At 40.6% G+C, this 25,699-nt stretch overlaps 1 pseudogene; it reads right to left on the bottom strand.

Moving 5' to 3' along the window:
* Positions 1-732: 732 nt before the first annotated feature.
* LOC130072353 (E3 ubiquitin-protein ligase TRIM39-like) lies at positions 733-15,844 on the bottom strand (annotated as a pseudogene).
* Positions 15,845-25,699: the final 9,855 nt, after the last annotated feature.

The following is a 25,699-nucleotide window of genomic DNA, read 5'->3' as shown; positions in this document are numbered from 1 at the left end:
TAGTATTTTATTCACAAAATATTTGAGTTTGTCTTGTAATTATTATTTTTTTAGATCAGATAACATTTTAATCTGTTATATGGTCATGTTACAATGGGGCATGTTGTCACATTTCACTTCCAATCTTTCGGGATAAATCAAGAAAAAAAAAGATACACTGTATTAATGAAACAAAACCACATTATTGTACTAAACGTGTGAAATTAATGTGGTAAAAAAATAAATTGTCTGAACCCCAAGTGGATTTACACAAACTGAGAAAGTCAGAAAGTGTTGGGTTGTGCCCCGCTCTATATCAGTTATAGAATTGAACTCTTGTCTTTATTCACATGAACCAAGAACCTCAACATTTCACAAGTAATTCAGTGTTAACAGCTGGAGAGAAGAGAGAGAAAACGGCTTCAGAAAGTTTTGTAGAAACTCTGGAAAGTTTGTAAATTTTGCATTTTGTAGAATTTCACCATATAATATGAAAGCATATTATGTAAAATTTCATAGTAGATTTGACAAGCAAAGTATTAATGTAAGACAAAAGAAATATATAGATGTGTAACAAATTAGCTATTTACACGTATATAACATATACATAACATAACATATAACTTTGATTTTTAAAGGCAGGAATATACATTTCTTTTTTCCGCTTGTATCACATTCATTTTTTTAATAGTAGTTAAAACTTCTTGATTGTGGTCATTTTATTTAGATATTCTCAAAAAGGCACATCTATGGTTAATCTTTTGAGATTTTATGTTATTTTGTTCGTTTCATCTGACAGGAGTGATGATCAGTGGGTTTGAGTTTTTACCTTCATCATTATCGCATGGGCTGAAATATGGATAGAGTTTCTCAGTGAAAGTCTGAGCAGTGAAAGAGTAGAGATGAGATCTGGACTCCACGTCATAAAAAGAGACCAGACCCTCCTCATAATCCACAAACACACCAACCTTCTCAGGTTTCACTCTCAGAGATAAAGAGACAGGTGGACTATCACAAGCTATATAATGATCCTCATTACTCAGAGCCACAGTCCAGAATCCATCCTCAGGACTCAGTGTGATCGACTTCTTCCTGTTAATGGATTCTCTGATCACTCCTAAAGTCCACCCAGTCTTTCCCTTCACCTGCACCTCATAGTAAAATCTCCCTGAACTGAATCCCTGCTTTGCCAGAACAGAAAGACCCTTATCAAATCTCTTTGGGTTTTTTGGGACGTCCTGCTTAACGTATCCACGACTGACTTGTTTTCCATCATCAGACAGAATGAGATGTGGATACGCTGTATCAGGATCCAGAGTCACATCCACTGAGAGAGATCAGACATTATCAATCAACTTCAGAACACACATTTTCAGATACAGTATATAATACAGCTTATAAACAATGTATTGCAAGTGTATTAAAGAAAATGCTGTCAGTCACACTGTACCTGCAAACTTCTGCACAAACTTCAACCCTGTGGACACTGATGACAATATAATGATGAATTATTTATAGCAGTAATTTCAGGTTAACTGTGAGTTTTATTTAGAGACAGTATATTATTTAGTACTTTGCACATGGCTGGAAATGGAGAGTAAATATTGAAATGAAGTGTTATTTTATGTGTTTTTGAGTGAAGGGAAACATCTGTTAATGTTTAATGTTCAGTGTTTGACATGTGAAAGAGTTTCTGTTATATTGAAGTTTTGATCGTCACCATTGTGCAGAAGAGTAGAGCTTATAGGTTGTGAATAACTGCATGTAATAATAATATGTTGCTTTGTTCAATAGCTTTGCTGATGCCAGTGCAGTAACACGTTTGTTTCTTATACTGTGCTGAGCATCACAGTCTTTTACTTGTACAACATAACTTAAAGTCAAGTCACCTTTATATATATAGCGCTTATTACAGTATAGATTGTATCAAAGAGGCTTTACAGAGATAACAGGAAAATAATGCAACAAAGTTTGTTTCTAGAAGAAAATACCGTCACAGTCCAGCTTAAGTAACGTTCAGAAATGGTTCATTTTTGTTGTAAAAAGTTATTAATTTAGCTAATTTATATATAGCCGCTCTGGAGAAAACAGTGATGTCATCGTCCAGCTCAGTTCAGTTCTCATATAATGGTGTCAATGCAGGAGATCAATAATATTGTTGAATATTAAATGTCCCCAACTAAGCAAGTCAAAAGCCAAAGACGGAAAAGGCGACAGTGGCGATGAACCAAAACTCCATCAGTGACAGAATGGAGAGAGAAAAGCCTTTGGAGAAACCAGACTCACTAGCTGCGTTTACATGGACACTTATAATCGGATTGATGGCTCAATCGGACTAAAAAACCTTCATGTAAACACCTTAATCGATCCGATTGAGCTTGATCCGATTGAAATTTCGATCGGATTGAAAGAGGTGGTTTACTCCTTTTGTAATCCGATCGAGAGAACATGTAAACACTTGATCGGATTGAAAACCGAAACTAAAATTTTTTCATGAAAATTATTTCATTCCGATTGAACCATGTAAACGCAGCTACTGTCAAACACAACACAACTCCAATTCAAACAGGTCATTTCCGTTCACTAAAATCACACACTTTAAAAAAAAAAAAAAAAAAACACATTTCACAAAGAAAATATTAAATTCATTGTGTCATACAATAAATGATTTAGGATATTTTACATTATTTATTCAGGTAGATTTCATTAAAGAAATCAAGCCTTAAAAACTACTCAAAAATAGCATGTGTAATATTTTTACCATCATTTTTTTTTTTAAATAGCATGTAACCATTTTTTACAATGATTTTTATCAGTGTTTGTTCATGAATAGTTACATCATCTCACTGACATGTCTCTCAAGTAAGTTAAAGTTATACTGTAATAACTGGTTATGGCATCAGTTAAAGTTTGGATATAACTTTACATATGTTTAGTGAGTGTTTTATCATACCAGTCTAATGCTAACATGGCAAGTTTAAGTTATGTTATGATTATATTTTTCAAACAGCGTGATCTTTTGCAGACTGAGATAAAATAACTGTGTTGATCACCAACTTTTTATTCAACCCATAATTTCCCTTATATATTATATTATAATATTCCCAAGTTAATAACAACAAAAATAGTCAATCCTGATCTCAGTCCAGTTCTTGGTGTGTGGACGAGTGTACAGGGATGAGCTCATCTACAGCAGGAGAGAGAGAACACTGTTAAAGGAACACTTCACCCATTTGCATTAAGCTTTGTATTGTTAGAAACCCAGTCATATATTATAATGATCGTGGATTTTTCCTTTATTTTTCCCTGAGATGGGAGAAATAAGGATTTAAGTGTTTTACTTCCTGCTTTTTATGACGTAAAAATCGTCATTTTGCGTCATAATAAGCAGGAAGTCACATTTCATTGAAAAGTGTAGAGACTACAAACACAAGCTCATCATTTATTCAGGGTGTGGGACCCACTCACGCTCGACCTATTACAGATCAGTGGGTGGGACTTCACTTGCAGATACAGAAAGCAATATCCGCCATCTTGTTTGGAAGCTAAGCTAACAAGCGCTGTGGAGATAGGAAGTTACGACAATGACGGAAGAAACTAAACATGATATGGAAGAAGAGGATTTTGAAATTCTGCTGCTCGAATCCGGTGTTCGTGGCTATCTTTACGAGCCGCAGTATAGTGAAGAGCAGCTGAGGCTGATGGAGGAACAGGAGGCGGACGAGGAGCCCGGACTGGCTCGAGCTGAGGCGGACTGCTGGTGCCTGTGCTCTCGCTGTGCGCTACGGACACAGAGTCCAACTGCTGCAGAGAATTTCAACGATCGCAATTTCTCCTGGACGAAATCTCTGGATCAGACGAGCACACGGACGTTTGTGTTGTGATGTGAACAATCCTAGTGTCACACCGCATGTTCTGACTGAACATCCAGGTATCATGCAATAATTCACCATATAGAAAGAAATACAAACGAGGAGTAATTCGCTAATGAGTTTCCCAATGTAACGGGGTTCGTTGTTGTGGGAAGAATGAGACGGGAATCGGCGAACATTTAAACATTTTAATAGTAAAATAAACAAATACAAAACAAAAGTATAAGCCAGCAGCCCCTCAATGCTGGCCACACACAACAGAAACAAAACACACCATAAAATCAGGCCTGTTCCTCTCTCGATCTGGACTGTCGTCGCTCCTCGTTTTATGCGTCCGCTCCTCGGTGAGAGACGCGAGAGAGACCGGTGCGTCTCACAGGTGTCGTTCATTAGCACTCACGCCACCGGCCTCGCGCCGCTCTCACGTCCTGCTCGCCACAGCCAACTAACTATACATTTTGTGTGAAATGAATTTCTAACTCTGGTGGCAGCTAACATTAGCCTTGTAGACGAGTGATTTATCTGATGTTTGCGCTGTTCTGGAGTAGTGGGAGTGGCTTGTGGAGCTGTGCAATGTGGTGCATTGTGGGAGTTGTTGTCTTTCATGCAAATGCGCCCTAAAGTTATTTTCTGTCTTTTCTCGGTCAAGAGGGCACCAAATTCAAAATTTCTTTTACATTTCGACTACATATATGACCCACTTTCAATAAAGATTAATGTTGAAATGGGTGAAGTGTTCCTTTAAATATGAGCATTATTTTTAAAGCAGTAAATTCAATATGTTTTACACAGGAGCTTTCTAACACAGTTAAGGCAAAACCTCTGTATGGATATGGATGGATATCACCATACTTCCTCTAGTTAATTGATTACATAAAGAATTGCTTATATTTTCTCTATTAAAACATTTCTGAAATATTTAAATATGCAAATGAAGCATTGTCTTATGTTCAGTCTATAGTGTTTCATCGGCATCTACTGGCCTGGCAGAATACAGGGTTTTTAGTTGCTTTCGCGGATCCGTGTGAATGGGGATCGTTTTGATAATGGTGTCGTCTGAACGCGAAAACTCAAAGGAAAAACTTCTCCATTTTAAGCGTATCGATGTCGTGTAAACGTACTCTCAAGCACAAGAAACACATGCAGGCGTCCATCTCCACACACACAGAGAGAATATGTGGGAAAGCTTCTTTCACTTTTGTCCTTCCTTCACAAGTTATTCCTTCCCTTCACCCATTCTTCCCTTCACTCACTTCAATCAGAATGATTACATGAAAAATACAATGTTCTGTCAATGCAAGTGAATTGACAGCATTGTTTGGTAAATGTCTCAGTGTGATTGGTGCAATGGTCTCATGTCCAGAGAAATAGACCAAAAGCTACAAGTTAGAGAGTTTAGAAATACTTTGCTTACTGTGAAGGGAGAGCCTTTACCAGGGTCTTTCATGCAAATGACCTTCTGTCCTCAATAAGGTCTAAACTACCCAAGTCTGGGATCTTGATTAAGGCAAATTCCAATTGTTAGTTTGTGTCTCCATTTGGAGGATGTTTTGTCTTGTTCTGAGTATTTAAAGAAATGTTGTAAAAGGCTCAGGGTGATTCTGTATCTGATCAGCTCGTAATGTTGAAGCTCTTCCAGACACTCAGCATTATGTATCTTTCAGATCTCAGGTGTGCATTTTTTACTCTTTTTTTTTTTAGCACTTTGTATTGTTTTTGTATTGATTATCTTCGACATAATTATGTAATTGGCATTATAGATTTACCTGATATACCTGAGATTATTGAATCTAGTAGATTATGTTGTATCCATGTTTCCGCTAATCTGTGTCCAGGCTTGAGTTTTACTAGATCTCAGGTTAGACTGAGCATGAAGCACATCAGGCGAGATGTCTGACTAACTGCTTGACTTTAGTTAAGTTGTTATATAGTTGCATTCACTATAGAAGGTTAGACAAAAATGCAATTTAAATAATAGCAAGCATGGGGTGGCATTACTTTATAGTATTAGCCAGGGGCGGACTGGGACCAAAAAGTGGCCCTGGACTTTCTGGCCCACAGCAGCCCACCACATCCCACATCATAACAAATTGGCCCATTAATGTGCAGAATATTTTTTTAACACCACTTATAGCATAAAAATATAACACAATACAAAAATAAATGCTATTTAAACATTTATTTTAAGTAACACAACATAGTGTCGAGTCGAGGATCGAGGAGTGAGGAGGCTTCCAGAGGAGTTATGAGCGAGGATGCACAGTTGTATGCTTTGCGGAAGTGTTTTATCGACTAAACGTGACGCACGTATAAATTCTCCTCCCCCTTCACGTCGGTCACAATTATTTTAATTTATACTTGACCTTTGCAGTTTATATAAACCACACATCTCACATATTTCAACAGGGTATCTTGCTTTATTATTATTTATTACTAATTTCTTAAATAAACAAACTTTAACAACATGAGGGCAGATCCTTTGAGCGCTGCTGATGGCGCTGTGAAGTGACGCTCGAGTGATCAAGTATTCCAAAGTATAAAAAAACTTTCTTTCGATTCCTCCGTCCTCATTTTCTTTCCTTGCAGCCTTCCCTCGCATCCTGCAGGGGGTGGAGCTGAGACGCGAGGAAAGGAAACGAGGATGCACAAATAAGAATTGAGAAGCACCCCGGGACGTGAAAGAGGGCGTGTTTCAAGATACGCAATGGAGTAGACCAAACTAATTAACAGGGAGGGAGGGCAATACACTCACATTGTATTGTGAGTGTATTGAGTGTAATGTGATCGATTCCCTCTTCCATTTGCGTAGAAAAGAAATGTAATATTATGATTTCCGTCATTGTTTTATATATATTTTTATATATATTTGTGTACCGGGCCGGCCCACATTAGCCAGCGGCCCACCGGGAAATGTCCTGGTATTAGCCATAACCTCTGGTTATTGTTTGAGCTTTAACTAAGTTGTTATATAGGCGACTGTAGGGGACCAAACGGATTTACTATTTAAAAAATGGCAAGCATGAGCGGCCTATTAAATATTATTAGTCAAAACCTCTGCTCTGACTTATAATCAGACTGGCGAGTTTGTGACCGTGAGATTCATGTTAACGGTCGGCTGAGAGAGATGTTGACAGACCTGTATGAGATGGAGATGATCTTCAGTGTGTGAGAGCTGCTCCAGCTCAGTGTTTCTCCTCTCCAGCTCAGTGATTTCCTGATGTATCTCTTTAATGAGATCTTCAGCCTGTTTCTCTGCTGCTTTCTGCTGTTCCTCCATCATCTTCATCAGATCAGACTGACATCTCTCAATGGAGCGGATCACATCAGTGAAGAGCTCAACACTGGAGGATTTCTCTTCCACTGTGTTTCTCTGATGAATGAGAACAGTTATATTTGTTAATCTATTCCATATTCACATATTATTTAAAGGGATTGTTCACCCCAAAATGAAATCATCTCTGTATATTTAAGTTCCTTCCTTGGTTCTGTTCATTTGTCGGTTAGTATTTGTGCACAGCACACTGTCTCGCATATTGGCTGTTTATTTAGAGTATCATATTAAATCTTATGTTTTTGCATCATCGTCTTCTTCTTCTGTGGAACTAATGTTCACACTGAACAATTTTAGCCCCGTTTTTCGCTCATCGACAGGTTTTGTGAGATCGCCGACAAATGCCCGAAATCATAGGCAAATCGGTGCTCGTTCACGTGAGTGACAATCACACAGTGTGAATTATCAAAGACGCGATCTGAGAGAATCGCGAGTCGGCGACGCCCGTGAGATATTTGACACGCTGAATATCTGGACCTGTCGGCGAACCAAAATCCTGCAGTGTGAATGTGTTCTGACTGAAAACTACATCGGCGAAGACCCACAGCCAATGAGAGAGCAAGAAACAGGACAGCGGGATGTTCAGGGAGGAATTATAGACCAAGATATTATTTTAATAGATATATTTGCAATTATATCAAACAGAAAAAAGCAACAGCAACAACAGCAGCACATTGTAAAATTATATATTTACCCCCAACTCTCTTTGCAGAAACACAATCTTTGCTCCCCTCGTCTCCCCAACCATTAACTCCTGCATTTTCTGGTTTTTTTTTCTCCTTTTTGCCGCAAATCAGCGCACAGACAATTTAGATCGCAAAACTTTTAATAATTTTTAACCCCTTAAGTGTCACGGGCCCACCGGTGGGCCCAAATTCTTTACATTTTTAAAACAGTAATATCCTATACTAAACCTAAACTAATCTTGACAAACTATATATCATTTGAAAGCTTACAATCTCTAGTTTCCATATTTGGTGATTGATTTTCAAAATAAATTACAGAGGAGCCGTAATTTATCAATTTGCAACAATAATATTTTCATACTCTTAGACCTTTATTTTGAAATAGTGATGAACATGAAAAATCATGAAAGAAGGGTAGAAACCTCAGTTTGTTTTCATTCCAAGAGTTCAAAAGATAGCATCCATTCAATTATTAAAAAAAAAAAGGTCTGAATTTTTTTTTTTTATATAAAGAAAAAAATTATATGATGTGGCAGGAAGCTAAAACGCACATGCGTGTTCTTTTTATGTTTCTTAGAGGTTGAAATCATATCAAAATCTGCCAAACTTCTCATATTACTTCTGAATAGGATGTCTACTTCATAAATTGTATGAAAATTGTGGAAATAATGGTTCATATCACTCAAAACACATATGGAAATGGAGGCGCCCTTATATGGGCAGTAATGGAGTCTGGTTGTCATCTAGTGAAAAAGTTTGGTACTGCGCCCAAACAAAATCTTACTGAAAGCTCATTTTTTGAGATATCAACCTAAAATTTGAAACACAACTTGTTCAGATTTTTGGCTTTGATTTTTTTGCAGTTTTAGAGTCGCCCAGGTTTTGAAAATATATATTTTATATAAAATATGAATAATTAAAAATTTTACATTGTACATTTTCATAAACTCAAACTTCAATAACTTTTTTTCTGTTTCACTTTCTTAATTTATTTCACTTCTACAAGAATCTGCCAAATGTCTTCTTTAAAACAAGACCAATCTTACGTCTATATTCCAAAGCATTCTTGAATTACAACCATTTAAGTTCGAAATGTGCATTTTCATGTATATTCAAAAAAAGGGGGGTGACACTTAAAGGGTTAATAACAATTTCAGTCTCGCGCGAGAACTCTGGTCTTACGCACGCGTGATCTTGCTCTATTTCCTTATCTCTTCTATCATGTGTTTGGTTGTGAAACGTAGTTTGCGGATGTCGTGGTTTCAGTGTTTTTTAAATGTTGTCTCAGAGATCTTTGATGCCAGAAATATTAGAGTTTATTCACAAACAAAGCTGAGCGCCTTCTGCAGAAAAGTCGCTCCAGTTTAGTGGCTAGCTTCTCAATATATACCCTCATCCTTTCCAAAAATGGTAATACATTTTATAGATATTTTGAGAAATACTTTGTACCATGTGACATACTGAAATAGCACTCTCTGTTGTATCAGTATTCTGGCCTTCCAAAAGTCAAACCCAAAGTCACACATACACACAAAGAGGAAAATAATAGTGTCCTAATATATAGCTAAATTACTTATTTTCTAAATAATAAAATCTTCAACACGGACCAGACAGAAGTTGTTGATAATTCATTCTTTTGTAAAGTCATACAGTGTAAAACCCCCTTTCGCCGAAAAATCGTACAGTGTGCACAGTGTGAATGATAACCCAGATAGTCGTGCAGTGTGAAAAGAACAGTGACCCGACTACTTTGAAAATCGCGACGTGTGAACTCGACATAAGCATTACACACGAGGGGACTAGATGATGGCAGAACTCACAATTTAATAATACGCCTTTATTAATTGGATTGAAATATTATGATGCATATCATTTTTTTAAATGTATTTTTTGCTAGGATAGTTAGAGAGTGAACAGAAAGTGAAATGGGAGAGCGGGATCGGAAACGACCATGAGTGAAACGACCAAATGAATTTGGGTTGATCGAAGCACAAACCTTTCTCAGCTCTACTGAGAGCTGGATCTCTTGAATCTTCTTCATTCTGTCCTGGATCATCTGATGAACGTCTATCTGTGTCTGAACCAGCTGATTCTACATACAGAGAAAAACATAGACACATTTATCTCTGAATATAGCTTTCCATCTTCTGACTGTCTTATTTTAAAAAACAAAAAAACATTTAAAGTTATAGTTTTGAATCTTTTAATTCATGAGCTAATTCTGATAAAATGAGCTTTTTTATGCTTTTTTAAGATGTAATGAAAGACTATTAAATTAAGCTGTTTTTTTTTTTTAAAGGAACAGGTTCGTAATGGACACAGGAAAGAAAACATCTAGCTAACTAATGTAACCCCCATTCCCTGAAGGAGGGAACGGAGACTTTACGTTGGACTGAACTGATGTATTGGGATCTCGTCTGAGAGCCTTTGAGTGGTAACAGAACAGGTCAATGCACAATGCGACTGAGATTTGCATTGCAAGCCAGTCCCCGTTTCCGGGTATATAAGGCAGTGTGCAAACTCACACATTAAGCGCTTCGCTGACGGAAAATTTCTGCAGGTCCCCCACCCTCTTAATGGATGTGAACGAAGTCAGGAGCACTGTCTTCAGAGACAGAATCTTGATCACTAGTGACTGGAAGGGCTCAAAAGATGCTCTCTGTAGGGCCGCTAAGACCAGAGAGAGGTCCCAAGAGGGGATGAGGTTTGGCTGAGGAGGATTCAAACTCCTGGCGCCTCTTAGGAACCTGATGACCAAGTCGTGTTTCCCCAGAGACTTACCGTCTACTGCATTGTGATGTGCGGCGATAGCGGCAACTTACACTTTCAGAGTGGAGGGAGACCACCTTCGGTCCAACCCTTTTTGCAGGGCATCTACGGAGGTCTTCCCTGCGAGAAGAACACCAATCAACAAAGAGCAAAATCAACTTAAAAGCATAAGCACGCTTTGTAGAGGGGGCTCTAGCTGAAGTGATAGCGTCAACTATTGCTCGAGGTAGGCCACTTAAGTCCTCTGCGTGCTGTCCAGAGACTACAAGTGGAGGTTCCAGAGGTCTAGACGCGGGTTCCCCGTCCCTAAGAAAGCAGGTCCTTCCTCAGGAGGATCCGCCAAGGAGGGGCTGTTTTGAGGAGCATGAGTTCTGGGAACCAGGTCCGGGTGGACCAGTAAGGTACAACCTGCTCCTCATCCTCCCTGACCTTGCACAGTGTCTGTGCGAGCAGGCTCACTGGGGGAAACGGATACTTGTGTTGGCCCCGGGGCCAGCTGTGTGCCAGTGTGTCCATGCCGAGGGTCCCCCGGTCAGGGAATAAAATAACTGGCAGTGGGTTGTCTCTGGAGATGCAAACAAGTCGACCTGAGCGACCCCGAAGCGTTCCCATATCAGCTGGACCGTCCAGGGATGGAGTCTCCACTCTTCCTGATGTACACAATGGTCGATGTGTTGTCCGTCCGGACCACATTTATTTTACATTTACATTTATTCATTTAGCAGACGCTTTTATCCAAAGCGACTTACAAATGAGAACAATAGAAGCAGTTAAACTAACAGTAGGACAACAATACGTAAGTGCTATAACCCCTCTCAGTTTAATTTTAGTGCAGTTTTTTTTTTTTTTTTTTTTTTTATAGAATAGAAGAGAAGAGAAGTGTTAATTCTACTGAATCAAGTGCTGCCGAAAGATATGTCTTCAGCAGTTTCTTGAAAGTGGCTACTGACTCAGAAGCTCTGGTTGAGTTAGGCAGATCATTCCACCAACAGGGAACAGCCATGGTAAAGGTCCGAGAAAGAGATTTTGTGCCTCTTTGAGATGGTACCACAAGACGACATTCGCTAGCAGAGCGCAGGTTTCTGGATGGCACATAAGTCTGAAGTAATGAGTTTAGGTAAGAGGGAGCAGTGCCAGTGGTTGTTCTGTAGGCAAACGTCAGTGCCTTGAATTTAATGCGAGCGGCAACTGGCAACCAGTGCAATCGTGTGAGGAGAGGAGTGACGTGTGCTCTCTTGGGCTCATTGAAGACTACTCTGGCTGCAGCATTCTGGATCAATTGTAGAGGTTTGACAGAGCAAGCTGGAAGACCAGCCAGGAGAGCATTACAATAGTCCAGTCTGGATAAAACAAGTGATTGGACAAGGAGTTGTGTGGCATGCTCTGTAAGGAAGGGCCTGATCCTCCTAATGTTGTGCAAGGCAAATCTGCAGGACCGGGCAGTTCTAGCAATGTGGTCTGTGAATTTCAACTGATCATCAATTACAACCCCAAGGTTCTTAGCTGACCTTGATGGAGTTATGGATGACAAGCCTAGCTGAATGGAGAAGTTGTGATGAAGTGTTGGGTTGGCCGGGACCACAAGTAGCTCTGTCTTCGCAAGGTTTAGTTGAAGGTGGTGGTCCTTCATCCAGTCAGAGATGTCTGTCAGGCAGGCTGAGATACGAGCAGCTACCGTCGGATCGTCAGGCTGGAATGAGAGGTAGAGTTGTGTGTCATCAGCATAGCAGTGATAGGAAAAGCCATGTTTCTGAATCACAGATCCTAGTGATGTCATGTAAATGGAGAAGAGGAGTGGTCCAAGCACTGAGCCCTGAGGCACCCCAGTAGCTAGATGTTGGGTCTTAGATGCCACACCTCTCCACGACACCCTAAAGGACCTACCTGAGAGTTAAGACTCGAACCATTGGAGTGCAGTTCCCGAGATGCCCTTCATCTTTAGGATTGACAGGAGGATCTGGTGGACCAGCAAATGTTTGCCCCGCAGCAAAGGCAGAAACCAGCCAACAGTACGGGAACTCAATGCAATTGATATGCCACTGCAGTTGAGGTCCTGTCCAGGTGCTGGAGGCATCTGTTGACACAACAACATGCCTGAACTCTTGTTGTAGGGAAACTCCTGCCTGTAGAAAAACAAGGTCCAACCACGGGCTGAAAGAACGGCGACAGATGACAGTGATTTCCATGTGTACCCGGTTGTGAAGCCAGTGCTGAAGCGGTCTCATATGAAGCAATCCAAGCGGCGTTACTGCGGCTGTGGATGCCATATGTCCCCGGAGCCTCTTAAACAGTTTCAGTGGAACTGCTGTACTGCCCCTAAAAAAATTCAAGCAGTTCACCACTGACTGTGCGCACTCATTTCTGAGACAACCAAGTCCCACTTTATACCGAGAAAAGAGATTCTCTGCATGGGGGAGAGTTTGATCTTTTCCCAGTTGACCCAAAGCCCCACACGGCTGAGGTGCCTGAGCACCAGGTCCCTGTGTTCGAATAACGGATCTTGCGACTTTAGCCAGAATGAGCCAGTCGTTGAGATACGTCGAAATTAGGGCTGAACGATGTATGTATCTGTCCTTCAGGTCGATCGCTGCAAACCAATCTTGGTGGCGAACGCACGTGAGGATGCATTTCTGCGTCAGCATCTTGAACGAAAGCTTGTAAAGGGCCCGATTCAAGATACGCAGATCCAAGATCGGTCGTAATCCACCGCCTTTCTTGGGCACAATGAAGTACTGGCTGGAGGGACCAGCTCTATTGCGTCCTTCGTCCGTAAGACTGCGATCTCCGCACGCAGCACAGGAGCATACTTGTCTGCCACTGAGGTAAACCGGACGCTGCTGAATCTGGGTGATGCTGGCCGACCTGAAATGCATTGGCGAGTCTGATTTTGTAAATGACCCAGCAAGGTGGGCTGGTAAGCGCTAGCCAGGCTTCCAGACACAGTTCGAGGGGCACTAGAGGGACAATAGACATGCCTGCAGTGGGGCAGTGCTGTGGCGTACAGGGGCCCGCCTCGGAAGGCAAAGCGTCCTGCTCTGGGGGCCGTGAGTGTGGTGGCACACTTACCTGGCTCCACAGTTCCTGGACCACTGGCGTGGACATCGTTTGCCTAAGGGACTGCACAGGGACTTTAGTTGCCCTGAGGGTGAGGTACATTGCTGTCCCTGGGTCAAAACTTTGTGCCGCTCTTTTACTGCTTTGACCTCATATACCTGCAGGAGAGCTATAGCGAGCAGGGCAGAGGTGGCCTGTCCAGCGGCGCTGCGAACCTTGGCCACGAGTGCAGCCGAGAATTTACAGGCCTTGGATGACCCCGCCAGGGGGCAGCATTTTGTGAGCATAACTGAACCACACCTGCACCCTCCACCTGGGGATTCTCCATGCACCCTTTGGTCGCCCAGCCATCGGTAGTAAGAGAGAGGGGGCAGAAGAATGGTTTCTGGCAGAAAAAGGTGCCTTCCATGACTTAGTGACCTCCTCGTGCTCTTCCAGGAAGAAAGGGACCGGAGTGCAGTGCCGCCATTTTGGTGCCCTAGGCATAATTCCTTTATGATGCCCAACCCCCCCCGACACCCCCAAGCGAAAAAACACTTGTTATTGCCAGTTTAACTTTTTGGGGGCACCAACGTTACTTTCTAGAGCAATTAAATACTCTTGTTCCGCCTGTTTTGTTATATACATGCCTAAAATGCCTAATAATATTTGTATACTGAAATAATATTGGCATTTTAATTATTATGACAAAAAAAATGATGAATTATTTTTCATTAGACTATTTTTGGTGCCCCCTCAGCACTTGGTGCCCTACGCACAGCGCGTGATGCGCGGTGGGAGCGGCGGCGCTGCCGGAGTGGGAAGCTGCGGTTCACCATGCACCACTTGCATGTGCATTGGCTTGTTCTGTTACTACTTGAAGGTGATTGGGCTCTCAGGCGAGATCCCTATACGTCAGTTCAGTCCAATGTAATGTCGAACGTGACTGACTGATAGGGAACTGAATTTCATGGGGTGTTTAAAGTGCTTTGTTTGTAACTCTTGCCTTCTTCTCTCGACTCTCCTCCTCTATAGGAACAGTGTTGTGAGTCCTGTGTTCTCCTTCAGTGCAGGACAGACAAACACACGTCTGATCATCTCTACAGAACAGCTCCAGAGGTCTCTCGTGTTTCTGGCATATATAATCCTCCAGATTTTCCACAGCATTGATGAGTTTGTGTTTCTTTAGACGTGGGACCCTGAGATGAGGCTCCAGATGAGTCTCACAGTAAGAGCTTGGACACGTCAGGCAGGTCTTCACAGCTTTCTGCTTTCTATCATCACAGATGTCACAGAACAGCTCAGATTCGCTTAGATTGAGCTTCTCCTTAAAGTGTTGCACAACCTCTCTGAGTGTTGTATTGATCTTGAGATCAGGTCTTTTGCTGAATGTTTCTTTACAGAGTGGACAGAAGCAGGTCTGTGTGTTCGTCCAGCACTTGATCAAGCAGGTTTTGCAGAAGTTGTGTCCACATGGAGTGGTGACTGGATCAGTGAACACTTCCAGACAGATGGAGCACTGGAGCTCCTCATTTAGTGATGGGCCACTGGAGGATGCCATGGCTGAAAAGATAAGTAATGTCAATATATCTTCTACATTGCTGAAGAGAGCAATTTTGATAATTATATGTGCTGAGTAAATTAGGCTATGGATGTTACATGTTAAATTATATTACAACTTACAACAATAAATTATGTACCACTGTTTATATAAAACACTAAAGAAACTAAATACAGAAACCTAACAGAAACTAGTAGCCACAGTACAGCAAATGAAACAGGTTTTTACAACAACATTTTAATACCATCATAAGATCTTTTATAAAAGACAAAACAGAAAATTAGTGGAACTGTAATTTTTCAAACAAATAACTTATTAAGTAAACATCTGTAAAAAAAAGTGTAATTTCTGTTTAATGGAGTTATGATTTTCACTGTACTTCGTTTATTTTGTCTGCAGTTCAAGTACTTCCTGATTCTGATATGTGATGAACACAAACTTTAATTTTTACCAACATTCATGCTACTAAACTAGTGTACTTACATTTCCATCGCTTACCTGTGAATGAATATCAGATTTGATCGTTATTTCAGGGTTTCTGCAATGTTGTTTTGAAGAAGCTGCCAGTTCATCTGTTCAGTTTCACTTTCCCTGAAGTATTGACGCACATGCAGTGATGTCATATAATGTAGCTCCGCCCATAATCATAAATATGAAACGGTTCCTAATCCATCCATGCTGAGTGAGTAAACAATGTAAGAAACTTTTAGAATATACGTGTAGTTTTCTTTAGTTTCTTAATTTTTTTTTATTTTTGAATAGAGCAGTGGCAAACATCAAGTTACCGTTTATAGCCTACAATTGAAATTTGTTTGGAAAAGGCACACACTAAACATATGATTCAGTGCAATTTTGCTTTCATTTCCTGCATCGGTAGAACAATAAAACATTTGGCTTCCGTGTAGCTAAAAAATGATGAAGGCGTGGTAAAAAAAAACCCAAAATAAATAAGGATTGTCAGTTGTTTTTAAAATCAGCCCCACAGAGATCAAATGCTGTCCGTTGTCTGGCCACTGCACGAGTGCACACGTCACGATCTGAACCGCGAATCTCGTCCATTTAAATTTCAACGGATATTTTAGCGGTCCCGTCCGTCTGAGGGAAATCTGATTTTACACGCCGGTAAAATCACTACAGAAATAGCTCACTGGAGAATAAAACATATATATTTATAAACATATTTCAAATATATTTGCATATTTGCTAACAGTATAGTGTGCAGTGCTTTTTGTTTTCTCTGGGCGGTGTGCGAGGCTCAGTGTGGATACTGGACGAGCTGAAACGATGACCGAGAGCCCTGATTACTCCAGAGATGACGGTGTTTTCTGGTCCATAGACTGCCGATAGGTGGCGCTAATGCACTGTAGTAGTTTAATATCCACTGTAAATGAAACGAAGCAGCAGCAGCTCACTTTTGAAAGGAGTTCACCAAGGGGGTAATCCATCGACCGGAAGTTGAAGCCGGCCGGGTGCCGCCATGTTGTAGCAGAACTTCACTTGCGTTAGCATTTCCATTGACTCCCATTCATTTTTGCGTCACTTTGACAGCGAATAACTTTACATCTGAGGCGTTTAAAGACTCCATTTGTCCATTATTTATTTCTAAAGAAACACGACAATGTATAAAGGGCTCCATTACCTTCTATGTTACACTATGGCCCCGTAGAAACAGATTTAGTAAAAATAGGCTAACGATTGCATCATAACCACTCGACTCTCTGTCGCGCTGTACAGAAATGACCGTACAGACAGGAGGAGAAGCTCGCAGGCAATCGGGGGGACGTCCCGTCAAGGGAGAAGCCCATAGATAATGAGTCCATAAAAGCAACGGAATACTTACTCCTGCTCACTCACGCCAAAGAACTCTTTGCTTAAGTTCCCCGTCTCTGCAAGATTAACGTTGGCAGTTTTCACGCACAGCTACTAGAAGATTCACGTCTGTCAGACAGGTTGCTCACGTCATCAAGCTTAGTTTGAGTCGGTTTGAGTCTGCGCGTCAGGAACGGAAGTTCTCAAAAATCGCTAAAAGTGGGCTTCAACTGTCTCAACTGAGTTCCAATGAGATCGCTCTGTCCATTTCTTTTACTGTCTATGGAGTTTACACAGTGCTCACAGATTCAGAAGAAACCAGTAGAAGTTTGAGAATAACATGTTTAAAATGTAAACCTGTTAAATAGAGATAATATATTTCTGTCCATGCTGGATATTGATAGTTTCATCACAGAAATCTGTCAGCTGAAGAAAGAGAAGGCGTCACACTGGAGGTAAAGATGATGGAGAGAGAAACCAGAAACTAAAGGGATCGAGAGGTTTGTACAGGATAAAGATTCACTTCATCCTTAAATTCCTGAATTACCTGAAACTCTGTGTTTGTTTGTCTTCCCCCCATTTTTCTTTTCTTTCTGCTGACTAATGAATTAATCAAATTGATTTATTGATTCGATTCTCACAATTCAAATATCTTGATATCATGACTGCAGATTCTGAGTGCAATGTTTATGTATCCTAAACATGTGATTTAGTGTCAGTATTACCAGAAGAACGAGAAGCTTCCAGCATTCCTGTCAGACATTAGTGTGAGGAGAACGACTCCATCGTCTCTACTGCTATTTTGACATATCTAAAAATGTTACATCCAGTCTGCCAACAGTTTATTATTCTTTAAAATAGTGTCCTTCAGAGGAACAGTTGTTATATAAATTGAAAGTCGCTGTGATTCTGTGTTCCTCAGTAGCTGGAAGAGGTTTGAGTGTGTGTGTCTGATGGACAGGATTCAGACGCCACTGAAGATGATGAAGATGAAACCACAGCTGAGGAAGGACAGAGCGATGATGATGATGATGAAGATGAGGAGAGAAACCACAGTGAGGAAGAACAGAGCGATGATGATGATGATGAAGATGAGGAGAGAAACCACAGTGAGGAAGAACAGAGCGATGATGATGATGATAAGGAGAGAAACCACAGCTGAGGAAGAACAGAGTGATGATGAAGATGAGGAGAGAAACCACTGCTGATGAGTGATGATGATGATGATGATGATGATTATGATTTTATTCCATCAGGTATATTTCTTCCTTTTATTTCCTTTTCATAATATTTTACATTTTGTAATTTCAGAACCTCTAACAAGAAAGATGGTTTCACTTGAGTCAAAGACAAAAATGTAAAAAAGCCTAAAACAATTTATTTTTATAGCAGCTCTGCACGGGAACTGACTCTGGGTTATGAAGCGCAGACATTTAAAATATGTTAACATAAAAAAAAAAAAATACTCAAATCTTAGCTCGATAAACCTACAAATTCTTCACCTCAAAAAACGTTGCACTTTACTGTCACCCAATAAGGGAATCTTAAAGGTGCCCTAGAATTTGAAATTGAGTTTATCTTGGCATAGTTAAATAACAAGAGTTCAGTACATGGACATGACATACAGTGAGTCTCAAACACTATTGTTTTCTCCTTCTTACTTAAATCTCGTTTTTTGAAAACACCCCTGAAAAACAGGCGAATCTCCACATAACACCGACTGTGACGCAACAGTCGGGATCATTAATATGTACAGCTCCAAACATTTGCATATGCCAGCCCATGTTCAATGCCAGGCGGAACTGCGCAGCCGAAGCATCGGAAGTTCTGCAGGTGAAGAGACAAGGGTCATAGGGAAAATGGCAGATCATGGAGACAAATGTTATGTTCCAGGCTGTGCAGGGGATGAGGACTTTTCATACCCGTCCCTCAGAAAAGAAATGTCAACAGGCGTGGATGATGTTTATCTATAATCGGAGACCGCAACAGTTTAACTCGAAGTTGTTAGTTTGCTCTGCCCATTTCACCACGGACTTATTTTCTAACCTGGGACAATATCAAGCAGGCTTCTCTCAGCGTCTCATACTGAAGATTCAATTCCAACTATATTCCCGGAAGCGGTAAGTAGTGATTTTATTAACGATAATTTACACTGTTATCTAGATCCAGCGCAAGATCCTAGTACAGTAACAACAGCAAACTCCAAGTAACGAGCATACATAACTAAATATGACAAAGTATTTACACTGAGGTTAATATTTCTTGCCTGTGTTGTCATATAAATCTACAAAATAATACTGTAGATACATATGTAAATTCCCTTTTGTCAAATAATTTTACTTTCGTCTATTTCATCAACACGTCAGGGGTTATAGCTAGTTATAACTACGTTAGTTTAGTTGCTCACAGATAACATTTCATTCTAGGGCCAATTTCTAGAGTTGAAAATGGACCTGCAAAACCATTTTAACATTTTAAATGCCCTTAAATAAGCCACATACCCTCTATGTAGATATCAGAGACAAAATTAAAATATTATTTCAACACATTCTAGGGCACTTTTAAACAAAAATAGAGATGCCATGAATTGTGTTTTTATGTCTCGTTTTACAGTGTGTGAGCGCATTAATTGAGCACCACAAATTTCTCTGGGAAGTTATGTGTTATTAAATAACTGCACAAAACGTACACATTGGGACTTTTATAAGCAGGTAAAGCATTCATTAGTCTTCATCATAGACTTTATTAAATCCTTGTAACAAACTAGTGTCGATTCTAGTGCCGGTAAAATCTGAAAAACAGAAAGAAAGCTCACATGAGGATAAAACATGCTTAAACATATATGAAATAGATAGATATGCTCCTGAAATCAGCAGAGAATGAACACTGGAGAGAAGCCGCACACATGCCGTCTGTGTCGGAGGAGTTTAGCACGTAAAGAAATCAGTTTTACATGATCGTTCACACTGGAGCGAAGCCGTTCACGAGCCGTCAGTGTGGCGCTTCTCTCAGATACAGTCACGCTTTTTAATATTATTGGTGTCGTAACAGGAATAAAACTATTAATGGACTGCACTAAATTGTGTTGCCATTGAAACTGAATGGTTAACAATGGGAACAAACTGTTTTTAGGGGGTGGGGGGGGGGGTAAATGTAAAAATGCAGAAGGTTTTCTGTGAGGGTTGTGGGACAGAATATACAGTACAGGTTGTATAGTATAAAAATCACATGTATATGGAAAGTTTCCATAAATCATGAAAACTCAATGAGTGTGTGCCCTGGTCTGAGATTGACAGCGCAGACTTCATCATACGGTAAACACATCCCATCATTCCTCACTCCCTCTCTGACCACAACACACACGTTGGTTTTCACTCATCCTTCCTTTCAATATTACGTTTTCTCTCTTGCAGGTTTAATTTGGCAGCGGTTAATGACAGTGATGTTGGACTGAAAACGGATCTGATAACCATCAACCCAGTCAGATTTGGTCAGTGCTCACACACACACACCAGGGATGGAAATTAGCACCCGCCACCAGCCAAATGCGGGTGATTTTGTGTTGTGGCGGGTAAACTCGCTTCACCTACCGGCCACCGTGGCGGGTAAATAAAAATAGCATACTGTTTCACCCGGACGGCGGACACTTTTAGAGGAGGCACACCTTCAAACAAAAATGTGGCGTTACATCGCAGGCGTAGAGGTCTGCAGAGAAAACATCATGGTGCGTTCACACCAGACGAGAATAGAGCGTCTGGCGCGAGTGATTTCATTGTTAAGTCAATGCAAAGACGCGTTACGAACGTAAAAAATTCCTGCGGCGCGAATGAGGTGTAGAGCGCGCCGTGGTAGATGCGAATACGCCTCATTCGCGCGGCAAGTTCGAGCGTCTGACGCGTTCCGCGCGCATGATTTTATTGAGTGCTTTTTGTGCATTCACGCTTTTGACGCGAATTCGCGTCTGCCGCCCGAGTTGAAAAATCTGAACTTTGGCGTCAATTCGCGCCACGTTAACCAATCAGGAGCCTAGCTGCTGTCACGTGGTGAAGTATCTGGATGCTTCAATAAATTATTTTGTACTAAATGCCTGATGTGGTTCTAATGCACAACAAAGCAAATATTTTATCACATAAAACTTGATTTCAATATATGAGACATATTCATTTTGTATTGAATGCTATTTATTCCATTTCATATCTAGATTATATTAAATATTATTCTAATGTAAAGGCAACCAACATACTATAGCTCATAAATCCGTGTCTGGTGAGTGTTGTGTGAGAGAGAAAAAAAATCACAGGACAGGTTAATTACTTTTGGAGGCTGTCTCAAATTATCATCAAAACAAAAATAAATGACAGATTAGGTGGATGAGGCCGAGGGTGAGAGAAAGAGAAAATGTCAGTATTTCATTGAGACTTGAGATTAAATAAACTGCTTAAGTATTCTTGTAGTATTAATTTTCACATGCAGTTACACATTGTCGGTTAAAAACAAGAAAGTGGCTGGTAAAAACATTGAGTGGCTGGTAGATTTTGAAATCCACCAGCCACAGTGGCCGGTGGACAAAAAAGTTAATTTCCATCCCTGACACACACACACACACACACACACACACACACACACACACACACACACACACACATCATTCATAAAAACAGCTTTAATTAACATTTTAATGAAGATATTTCAGATTCAGTTTGTTCAGGTATGAGTTTAAGATCTCAGATTCTAGTTTTTATTGAGTGCTATTTCTAAATAACATAATTATAACTACAGCTTTTTTTCAAAAACACATTCATTGGTCATTACTGGCATCCCATATATACTCAGTTTCCAAGTGAAAATAATTCAGGTTCAATTAACTACATTCATACTGTATTGTAAATTTGTTAAAGGGTAACTAAACACTGAAACAACTTTTTTTTAGTTAATGATCTGTAAGAATGGAGCTTCATAAATGCTGTTCTCTGATTCGAGTAAATTTTTTGACATTTGGGTATAAAGTGTTTTAATTTTCAAATATATGGTGTAAAAACGTATGAGTGCTGCCCTCTTCAGGTTAAACGGAAAGCTCCTGCAGTAGGGGTACTCTCTGACGTAGGATACTCTCTGACGTAACTCTGTCACGCCCTTGGTGCGAGCTCACCACGCCCTTGGCAGCCCCTGGTATTCGGTTGTTAAGTCTGACGTCACGCGTGACGTTTAGCCTCTTCCGGGCCCAAGCGCTCCGCTCGTCCACTCCAGATCCTAGACTAAATAAACCCTTTTCTTAAGGGCTTTTTTCGCTTCAGTGCCAGTGGGTGTTACTAGGGATTAAGGGATAGCACCCACTGGCGCCAAAGTTTCTTCATTCGTTTAAGATTTGTAACTTACCTTATCAACTGCAGCCATTTTCTCTTATCTTTCTCGTCACAGGGAAAGCGGTAGAATGACAGTTGAATGTCACTTGTTTTTTAACTCCGATCTATTTAAACAACACGGGAACACGTTAAAACTCGGGCGAAAGCGGTAGGTAGGTAGAGAGGACCCGGCCTTTGGACCCGGAAACAGTGTTATCGGAGAGTGGTTACGTCACGACTTAACAACCGGATAAAAGCATCTGGTTCCGTCAAAACTACTGTAGCGAGTCAGGAGTTGGAATTACGAGTATTGAAAACGATCAGGATAGTTTTATATTTGAAAATCAACAAACAACAAATAAAACAAGCAGCTCTATGCACTTTTTAAGGCAAGATTCTATTCTGTGGCATTTCCTTCTGACCGTCGTCAATAGCAACGCATTATAAACACAGCGCAAATCCATGCATCACAACGGACGCGCTCTCTCGTTTCATTCAAATCCAATTTGCCGTCTTGCGTCTCCGTTTTTGATTGTATTGAAAATAAAATCAGAGTTGATTTATTGTTTACAGAGTTTGATAATATTGTTGTGATCATCTTGTCTGGACGATTGTTTTGTACGCTGTACAAAATGGATTTATAAACAGTTAAGATTTAAAACATTAATGCGAACTTTTCTTCGTGGAAGCTTCACGTTTATTTCAAGTGAGTGAGATAAAATATTTCAACTCAAAACAACATTTTGAAGTGTATTGCAGCGACTTTTTTGTGCATGTTCTGCAGACAGGGTGACCATCATCGATTAAGTTTCCCTCAGGACTTTTGTAAAAGCCAAAATATGACCACACACCTCAGATTTGGTCCTCTTAAAAGGCAGAAAAATCAGATGAAGGTGGGGAAGAAAATACTTCAAATGACCGCTCTGTTGCAAAGCTACTTGCAAGTTTGACAGCAGCTGTCAATCAATCCCTCACTGCGGTCTCAGCCCCGCCCTCAGTTCGTCCCCTCTATCTCCGCTGGGCTCTGCCCACTTTTCCAGCATTTTTCAAATATTGCCAGTGGGTGGAGTCAGGCTCTGACCAAGGGATTAGTTACCCTTTAACAAGTGAGTGAACGAACACGGGCAGACGTCCTGATGTCATGTAGCGCTCGATGATGAAACACTGTCATCAGACACACACACCGAAACACACGCTCACCGCAAACCGCTGAAATAAAACTTCCTTTTAACCTGAAGAAATAACACAAATATATCACTTCTCAACATAATAATAATCTTAATAATAATACAAATTATTAAAGGATTATTTTTATGTTTAAAAAATCCCACAAAATACACTTTATTTGAAAACATATACAAATGTATATGTGATATACTTAATTTTTAGAAGGGTGAATAAATTGTTCAACTTTTATTAAATAATTGAATATTTTGTATTCTGGGAAAATATAATTTATACTTTATGGTTATGATTTGACTTATCCATCAGGTTGTAAAACAAAAGAAACAATACATATAAATGGGAACATTGGGAAACAGATCTGTGCCATCTCGTGTCTCCATACTATGTTTTATTTGAAGCGCGCGTCCGAGTGAAGACTGCGCGAGACACAGAGAACACTGTATCTACGACACTGATAGCAGCAGACACGAGCGCTCAGCTTGAGTTAAAAAACAAAACATTTTAGCGCTAGATCTCTTATTTAAGAGCAAACTAAATGAATGCTCTGCTAGTTAACTGGAGATGTTTTATTTGTATTAGGTACATCCTCAATGTTTCCAAGAGTGGTGGGTACAAAATGACTCATGACGAAATCTGGTGGGGACGCGTACCCACCGTCCCCACCGAAATCGACGCCTATGGGTGTGGCGTGTGAAACCAATCAAATGCGTGTGTCTCACGGCCAATGCGTGAGAGTTGACAGCTCTGATTTACTAATTACTATATCAACTCTATGTAGAGAAATAGTGCCAAAATGAAGAAATCTTTGGAAGATATCACTGAACATTTATTTAATCATAGCAAAAGTAAATTTATTACCTATGTTATTTTTTTTTTCATCTGTGTTTTTTGTGTTTATTTAAAATTAGACACATCTGATATTATTTTAATCTTATATCTGTTATTTAACCCTCTGGGGTCTAAGGCGTTTTTGGGGTCCTTGAGATGTTTTGACATGCCCTGACATCTGTGCTTTTTCAGTTGCTTATAAACATATTAATGGCAAAGGTGTCATTATACTCTATTTAGCACAAACAGGGCTACCATAATATGTGTAATACATTGTAACAAGATTAGGTGTTATGGGAAGAAGGAGGCGGGAACCGGCGAACAATCAAAACATTTAATAACAAAATAAAACAAATACAAAAACGAAAGTAAAGACGGCAGTGCCTCACGGTTAGGGTTGGGTACCGAAACTCGGTGCCAATAGGGAACCGGTTCCGACGTAAACGGTAGTAACCAGACCGAATAAGAACGACAATTTCGGTGCCTGATTTCGGTGCCTGACTTAATTAGGCACACACGCACAGTCTCTTCTGTCTCGCATGCGCGCTCTTGCTCGCAAGGTTTGGCTGCATTTCACGTGTAAAATTACGCGTCAGAACGCCCTCTGGGTGTGCCGATAGTCTGAATCCCATATAGAATCAAGCCAATTCATTGGCTAATAGCGCGGGCGCCGCCTCGACGCACTTACGTCGTCATATTATGTTGACGCGCGCGCCCCATCTGCTCCTCAGATTTCTCTGCCGAAAAAGGAAGCTGGTCGGCAGCGCGAGGAGCTTGGCAGCGTCTCGTTCCCTATTGAGAGATACCGTAAAACTTCAAATAGTAGCCCGGGCTTTTATTTTCCCAAATCGTCGAACTGCACCGGCTTGTTTTTGAGACAGGCGTCTTTATGAGACAGGCCTTTATAATTTAGTGTTGAGATGTTGTTCATTGAGTGTATAGGCCTGTCTCTAATCTCTAAAAATCTCCAAATGCTCCACGTCTTCCGACCTTTTACTATCGTGTCAATTGATTTTGATTAATATGCGCGAGGGAGAGAGAGCAAGACAGCGCTCGTGTTGTTTGAAGACGTGAGAGTGCGCGCGCGCGGCCGGGGCGCTCTCTCTCTCTCTCTGCTCGTACGCGCCGCAGTCATTCTATTCTACATCACTCATTGCTCAAAAAAGGCTTGGTTTGGAGGGACAACAATTTGCTTTGGCGGCCGCCAAAAAGCGGACGATCTGACGGTTTTAGAGGATTAAATAGAACCCGAAACTAAAAAACAGACCCGGCCTCTATTTGAGACCGGCCTTTATTTACCCAAA

The sequence above is a fragment of the Rhinichthys klamathensis genome, unplaced genomic scaffold (assembly GCF_029890125.1).
Source record: "Rhinichthys klamathensis goyatoka isolate OS25496 unplaced genomic scaffold, OSU_Roscu_1.1 h1tg000486l_1, whole genome shotgun sequence".
In the NCBI taxonomy this organism is placed as follows: domain Eukaryota; kingdom Metazoa; phylum Chordata; class Actinopteri; order Cypriniformes; family Leuciscidae; genus Rhinichthys; species Rhinichthys klamathensis.
The sequence above is the reverse complement of the archived record's forward strand: the minus strand, read 5'-3'. Positions and strand labels throughout refer to the sequence as shown.